Source organism: Pogona vitticeps, chromosome 4 (genome assembly GCF_051106095.1).
Source record: "Pogona vitticeps strain Pit_001003342236 chromosome 4, PviZW2.1, whole genome shotgun sequence".
Lineage (NCBI taxonomy): Eukaryota > Metazoa > Chordata > Lepidosauria > Squamata > Agamidae > Pogona > Pogona vitticeps.
The window spans coordinates 226409206-226417468 of NC_135786.1; the positions used below are offsets into that span (position 1 = coordinate 226409206).

An 8263-nucleotide genomic window follows, 5' to 3' on the forward strand; every position below is an offset into this window, starting at 1 on the left:
AATATATATATTCCTCCAATTTTAATTTAGTTTCAGAATTTTTGTCTTGAAATTTTATGCCCTTTTAATATTTCTTTTTGCTTCTTAAAATTCATTTGCAACTAAATTATTAAATGTTACTTTTGGGGGGGCATTTCATTTTCTTGGAATTTAATTTTGTTTTCAGGGGTCATTGGATTTAAGTGTCTTAAATAAATAAATAAATAAATAAATAAATAAATAAATAAATAAATAAATAAATAAATAAATAATCACCGCGGGGAGGGGGGCGATGATAACTTCCTCAATGGCTCAAGGGGGCGTTTCTTTCAAAAAGGTTAAGAACCACTGCTTTACCTTGTTATCTGCTAGTGCTGACCTAGGAAAATGCTCTCTGGTTCCTTCTACAGGCCAATTCTGATATCACACAATGGAAATACTTAGCAAAATATTAAAGTAATACTTTTGACACTTAGGGTTGGGAAGAGGATTGCATAAAATGTGAAAATTCATGTAAAATGCCTATACAGTGCCTTCAAAAAGTAACTAGAAAAAGCTTGTTACACAAGACAAACTAATTTGTAAGTAACTGTTCCGTTTCAACACTGTTATACCCTTGTTATCTGAAAAGGCACTTAGTTACAGCAAGCGATGTTACGTGTAACTAGTTACTTCCAAGTTCTGGGAACGCAGAGACCTTTGTGTGCCTTTTTGGGAGTTCTGAGTACTCAGCTCCCTTGAGGTCTGCCAGAGCAAAGAGCTGGCAGTATGATTTATAACTGAGCAGATCATTTTCCATGCTGTTTACATTCCCCACTGCAACTTGTCTGCTTCCCCTGATGAACTACCATGATAATCATCCAACTCAAAACTCAGATCTTTCTTGCGGGTGTGACTGGGGACATGGACCACCAAGCCACCTGTTGCTGTAAGTCTGCTTGTGCTTCATAATATTTTCCATTTCTTTCCACACACTCTCTTCCTGTAGCTCTGTAACTACCTTCTGTCACTTTCCTCCCTTCCCACTTCCCTGCCAAATCTTGTGCTGTAACAGTTTCAACCATCACATGAGCGGCATAAAGTGTTGCCTGCGCTGCTTTGACCCTAAAAATATAAACAGATCAGTTTACTTCCAGAAAGTATGGATTACATATGGAAGAGTTACTATTAATTGCTAGAGACAAAAAAAATAATCCTTCACCCAGACATATGCCGTTCAGTGGAGAATAAAAACAGCTACAGCCTAAAGCTAGTTAATAAAATAATAATAATTCAATTAATGGAATAATGAATGTCAGGCAAAAACAAAATGAAAATGAAAATATAAAGAAGACCTTTGCATTGAGCAGGGCTTAAACTCAGTGGCCTTATAGGCCCCTTCCAACTCAGTTATTCTGATTCTATGAAAAACTTTGTTCATTATAAGAAATGGATTTCAACTGAAAATCAGGAATAACTTTCCAATAGGACATGATCTTCCGCAGAGAAACAGAGAGTTTCAAAAGTGGGAAGATGAATTTAAGCAGAGCTTGTTGGAGTTTTTGCAACCCTGCATGCTGCTTTTAGCAGGTTTGATTGGGAGGGACCTTTCTGGGCTGGCATGACTGTCAATTTATCAAGTCCTAACTAATTGTTCCTTCCTTGCCTGTGAATTCAAAGAGAGCTCCCCTTCTGCACTGTGTCTCTTTTCCTCTTGTCAGTCTGTTGAAGTATGTTGCCGAAAGCAGCCATGTTTGTCAGTTTGCTGTTTGAACTACTCAATTGTAGGTAATGAAATGTCTTACTCTTTCTCCATAGTAATATGTCACAGTGAGTTATTGAGACTGTAAATGCAGTGGAAGAGAAAAATGGGTGGATTGCTCTACGAAATTGGAAGCTACTCTCCCTATGAATCTCTGTACTTCTGCTGTGCATCTAGAGGAATTTAACCAAAAAAATTCAAAATTCTGCATAAAAATGTCCTTTTTGCTTTGAAAGAATAGGACATCAAAAGATTGTCTCCTAAAGTAGTAACAGCCTCACACATCAGATGAAGTGAACTCTAGCCCTTAGAAGCTTCTAATGATTTCTTTAAAAACAAAAAACATTTGCGGTTCAACGAAATTTTTCGGAGGCCTTCCCTCACGCTTTTGAAAAGGTTTTGGATTTTGTGATATCTCACAAGAGGAAATTTTGCTGTAATAAAACTGGTTCCTCTGCATACTTGATGCAAATTATGTCCACCATTTGGGTTTGCTTGTTGTTCTGTTTATATAGGCTTTATAGCAATATAATCTTCCTGTTCCCTCTTAAAATGGATGATTCATACACAGGACAGAAAAAAAACAGGCAGTAGACGCTAGTGGCATTAAAACTACATTCTTTTAATAAACCCATGTTTTAGGTCTCATCCTCCCTCAAAGATCAGATTTTCATTTATAATTAAACAGATTGCATTTACAGCCTTATGTTAAGAGTGAGTCAGATGAACTACCTTCTGCCACTATAATCAGAAATTTGCGCTTCTTGAGCTCAAAAAGTAACAAATTGATCTAAAACATAGCATTGTGAGACATGTCTGTTTAAAAATAGTCTGTAGAAAATGTATGCTGAAAATATATGAATTTGGGGTGTGCGGGTGGTGACAGGGGTTCAGAATTTCATGAATGATTTCAGCAGTCTTACAAATTCTCATATATGGCTTATGAGTAGGTACCCATCAGAATTGTGAGGGAGGCTCTCCGACTCAGATTATAAGCCACAGGTATTACCTTTTTTCTGCACTGTGTGTGCAGAAAACTTCTTTAGTCTCTCAGGTCTCCCAGATTGTTAGCTTACGTCAGGGAGAAGAAATGCTGGCCTTTCAGATACTTTCCCTATACTGTACCTCCTTATCATCGGTCCTTACCACTGGCTAGAAGACGAAACATCCATCGTGATCTTGTGACTTGCCCTAATCATATGTACAGTTTTGTGTTAAAAGATACAATTTTCCAGCCCACTGTAGGTTATGGGAAAACTCAGTCCCCCCCCCCCCAATTCAACTTTATGAGGAAATGCCAGAGGAAGGTGGTCCAGTGGGGGAGAATGGGGCTAACTATGGCTGTTACCAAGGAAACAGGAAGCAATGTGTAAAATAGGGCCTATTTTACTGTACCTTAGAAAGAGAAGAAATCTATGCCATCCTCAAAGGGCAGGAGAAAGCTCTTGAAAATAAAGCAGAAATGTTTCACTTGTGTAGTTCAAGTCATTGATGCTGCTTTTATACTGGGTGGTCTATGCGGTCTACATATTTCGATTAACTCTAAATATTTTGGTGCAGCTATCAGTAAAATAAACTCTGTTCCTGTGCTTGGGATAAGTCCAGAAGTGCATTTTTTAAAATGCGTATGTGTTTACTGAACTCTCAATAGCGGAGTCTGACCCCATCTCAAGATATAAAGTTATGATATATCTAAGTTTGTACTACTTCACTTGAGGAAACTGAATTGTAGAATTCTCTGCTATAGCACTCCTAAAGAGAAGTAACTTGATACCCTGACTACATTTTTTTTGTTGCTCCAGAGGGTAGGACCTGAATCAATAAGTTCATGGAAGGGGTTCAGACAAAGTATTGTAAAATACATTCTCTGTGGCATGTGGAGCACACTAGCTTGGCAAAAGGTTGAATGGAAGCAGTATGATACAGTGCTTGGCATGCTGGAGTGGGACTTGAGGGAACAACGCTGAGGTCCTGACAAAGCTGTGACAGCCATGGATCGGTCAGTCTCTCTCAGGCTTGACCTATTGGCCCTGTTATGGTGAAGATAAAATGGGTACAGTAAGAACTCCATGTGTATTACTTAGAGCTCACTGCAGGAAAAGCAGTAACAAAATAAGTAAACAAATTATTTTCAAGGCCTTTTCCAACAAAGAAAGGACATTAATTGCATCTTCAGTTTTGCATTTTTTGGATTATGACTCTCAGAATTCCCTAGGCTGCCTAAGGAATCTGGGAGTTGTAGCCAGGAAGCGCCACCCCCCAAGTCTGCACATCTCTACCAGGTGCAATCTTTTTACTTGTCACTTTGACTGCAACTTCAATTGTCCAAACTCTTTTCATCTATTTCAGTGAACAGACAAATCCATGAACATTAATCACTTAATCACTAATGAGAGCAGACTGGTAAACCTAGGTAATAATATGACCTAGTTAGTGTGTTGGCTAAGAGTATATTTAATTTTACTTATTTATTTAAAATATTTTTACCCCACCTTTCTCAAAAAGAATCCAAGGTGGTTTGCATCATTAAAAGGCAATATTTAAATCTAAAATAGTAAGTATACACATACTAAAAAGGATCAAACAAATGTCACACTAAAAATGGTAAACAAAAGCAACACCAAAACCACGTTAAAATCTGTAACATACAGCCATCCATTAAAAAACCCTACTCAGGCAGCCAGTCTATCAGGGAAAGCTTGCTTGAGGAGAAATGTATTTTCCTGCTTGCAGAAGGACAGCAAAGATGGGCCCAGCTTAGCTTCTTGTGGGAGGGAGTTCCAAAGTCTGGGACCAGCAACAGAGAAGGCCCTCTCATGTGTCCCCACCAAGCGCACCTTGTGAGGGTGGTGGGACTGAGAGGAAGGACTCTCCTGATGATCTTAACACCTAAGCAGGCTCATAACGAGAGACACAGTCCTCGAGATAGTTTTTACTCCTTAACAACCATATTTGCCTGCCATTTTGGAGGGGTTTTTGTATGTGTGTGCAAATAGAAAGCCTTTAGCATAATAGGGTAAACTGTGCAGTTGCTTTTATTAATGTAATATAGAAAATATATGGAATCCATATGGAATGTGGAGATATGCTTATATCTCATGTGGTTTCTGTCAGCTGAACATGGCACATCCACCATGAGTAATACCTTGAGAACATTTTTTAAAAATTGCCCAGAAGAATTTACAGTAGCTGTCATCTTAGGGGTACCACCGGGATGAGATGAGATGGGAACATGGTCAACTAAAAACATTTTGTTGCCTGAGCCAAAATTGGCAGGAGTTTAACATCTTCTGCCTTACTTGATGGCACACAGAAAAGAACAGGTGGGCCGGATACGTCTTCCACACTATCCATTATCTCCCTCCTTTGGCAACTTCCCCTCCACTCTTCCAAATGTTAAGGCTGACTGTGGATTAAGAATAAATCTGATTTTAAATTCTCCACTTTTGAAACAAGGCAAAATCTATTCATTTTTTGTGGACCTAAAACATAAGATGTTTACTGGATCAAGTAGACTTGCTTGACTAGGGAGTTTAATGTATAACACATAATCAGCCAATTGGAGTCTTTTGTTCCAACCAATACAGTACATACGTACTTGACACTGTCTTTCGCCCTTACTTGGATGTACCTCTTGTTCCACACAGGAATTTAAAACCCTATGGGTGTCCGTCGACACTGCCTCTAAGAGTGTGTTCAGTTTCCTTTGTCCTACACAACTAAATGGAAGCCCCTGAAGATTGAATCCATCTGTATTTGCACAATTCAGACATTAATTTCCATAAGCTATAGCCTATGGTCTTTTTCTTGGTGATTTCAGAATCCATCAGAAATTGAAATTCAGGAATGTGTATGTGTGCACACATGAATGAGTATTTGCATAAATGAAACTATTTCATCAGGAATATTATTCTTAAATTGTCTATACTTGGAGTGGCTTCTTGGACAGTGGGGAATTTTTCTTTTTCTGAGGAGAGAAGGAACAATATGGTCTTTCCCGATATGCGGTTTCCAATAGTCCTGGCCTACGATGTTTACTTTGTCTGTAGATATATGAATCACAGCTGAGAAACATCCATAGACTCAGTGGCACAGTACCCTCTGTGCTTTTACATGTTCTCAGGGGGCTGTATATATCTGTCATAACAACACAAAGCAGACACACACATTCTTGCCTCTTACAGTTTTTTGCCACCCAGTGAAGGTGGGTAAGAAAGAACTTTATCTAACTCAGCATTTGAGGAATATTCCATATGAGAGGGAAAGTTCCCATCTTCTCCCAGATTGTCCTTCTTTGTCGTGGCTGAGCAAGGGGCTTACAAGTTTTGTGTCTGCATTGACTTGGGCTTATGTGTAATGCACATACATGCTTCCCAAGCAAGCAGCCACTGCTGTTCCTGATTCACCTCCAGTAATCAGTAAGTACAAAATCTCATGCTTAGCACTGGCAGCTCCAGGATGAGCATGAGACTTTGTGGACATCACTACTCCAGGTTGTAGTGATGTCCGGAGCAGCGTCTTCAGCTGACCTCCACTGTAACCAGTGTGCTCTCAAGGGGGAATAAAAGAAGGAAGATTGGTTGAGGGAGCAAAGAGAAGAAGGATGGATTCTGCCATAGTGGTAAAGCAAACCAGCCGACCAACCACTTTCAGGAGGGAAAAAATAACGGATTTTGTCATTGAACTGTGACAAGTTTTACACCACATGTATGGTGGGGGGAAAAATACAAAATATAATCAGTGACTGATCAGGTACATTTTGGAGAACAGATGCTCTGTGAGACCCCAGCTTGACTTGATTGAGTTTGTTGCTTCCCCTGCAACAGCCACCTTTATCCAGGAGTTTTCTTCACCTACCAGTATAGTAGCCACTTATTCAGGCAATCATATTCCCATCTTTCATTCATGTGTATAGTCCCAGTACAACTGGCAGAGTAGATTATGAGACAATACAACTCTAATAAAGGTCTTCCATCCAAGATCAGGCATGTCACAAATATACCACCATTTTAATCTGTAAAATGTTGGACGATAGTCAAACATAAGAAATGTTATTTCAAAAAGCAGTACTGTTACTTTCGCAAAAAGTAATTCATTGACATTACAGGTTAGGTAAAGGTAAAGGTTCCCCTTGACATTTAGTCCAGTCGTGTCTGACTCTAGGGCGCGGTGCTCATCCCTGTCTCCAAGCTGTAGAGGCAGCATTTGTCCAAAGACAGTTTCCTTGGTCACGTGGCCAGCACGACTAGACATGGAATGCTGTTACCTTCCCACCAAGGTGATACCTATTTATCTACTTGCATTTATATGCTTTCAAACTGCCAGGTTGGCAGGAGCTGGGACAAGCGACGGGAGCTCACTCCATCATGTGGATTCGATCTTACGACGGCTAATCTTCTGACCTTGCAGCACAGAGGCTTCTGTGGTTTAAGGTCCTCCATCTATTGAAAAATAGAAGGCTGGCAATCTTCCAATGATGCATGGCTAACACTCAAAATAACAACACTGGCACTAAGAGAGATGTAGCAACTAATGTTTAGCATATTATGATATTTTTAATGCATTACTTCTATGTTCTGGCCTAGAAACTATAGTAGGACCCACACAGCTGTAGGGGAGCAGTTCCATGATCTACTGTGGATGCCTGAAACTGCAGATACAAGGGAACCCCACATACAATATACACATGGACAGGACAAAGGCTACAAGGAAATGCCCTTATGTTGTATATATAGGCCTGTGGCAAACAGTGGATGAGTAAAGTCGTGGATACCGATCCCGTGGTTACAGGGGTCCTACTGTATATTTTCACTGGGATTGGGACCCAAAGTCTTACCATAGGAAAGTAGCATTCTGAAAAGACTTTGGCAGAAGGATAGGCTAGACCTGACCAATCAAGAAGCATCATATTCCTGGTCAATAACAGAATTGCACTCCCCAGCTGATTGATTGCACTTTTACCCCACCTTTAATCTGCAAAAAGTCTCGCAGAACAGCTTAGAGTATAGCAGTAAAGTAGTCCCTGTCCTCAGACTTCCTACCTAAAATGCAAGACACCCCATAAGAGGAACCAGGGATGAAGAAGGAGGAAGGAAAGATAAGTTTGGTGCTTAGATGCCTGAGGGAAGGGAATGATTGATATGTACCTGGGTACTCTTCTTCTCCCCCTATGCTCAGAAAAATGACAATTTATCCCATGAGGGGTTGAAGACTGAGCACATACCATTTGTGGTTACTTCACCTACATCTGATTAGACTTGAAGCTCTGGAGTTGCTCCTTGATGTAAGGAAGTTGGTCATAGTTCAGCCCCTCACATCCAGACATTTATAATAAGAATTCCGTGAATTGAGCAAATGACTTTAAGCAGTCTTGTTCCTCAAATCCCTGTAGGAATTAAACGCTAAGCAAAAGAGGGAAATAACTCTTCTTTTCATACTTTCCTTCAGAAATGGTCATATGCAAGAATCCTGTTCCGCTCAAGCCACTGCGAATGCGGAGACGAGGGAACGAGAGAAAATAAGGCAGATGACAAAACTGGCATA

General features: G+C 39.9%; 1 long non-coding RNA gene across 1 annotated transcript in view; it reads left to right on the top strand.

The window, feature by feature from the left end:
• Positions 1 to 8263, top strand: part of LOC144588586 (uncharacterized) — a 404395-nt gene that overhangs the window by 67380 nt on the left and 328752 nt on the right. The gene's annotated exons all lie outside the window — the stretch shown is intronic.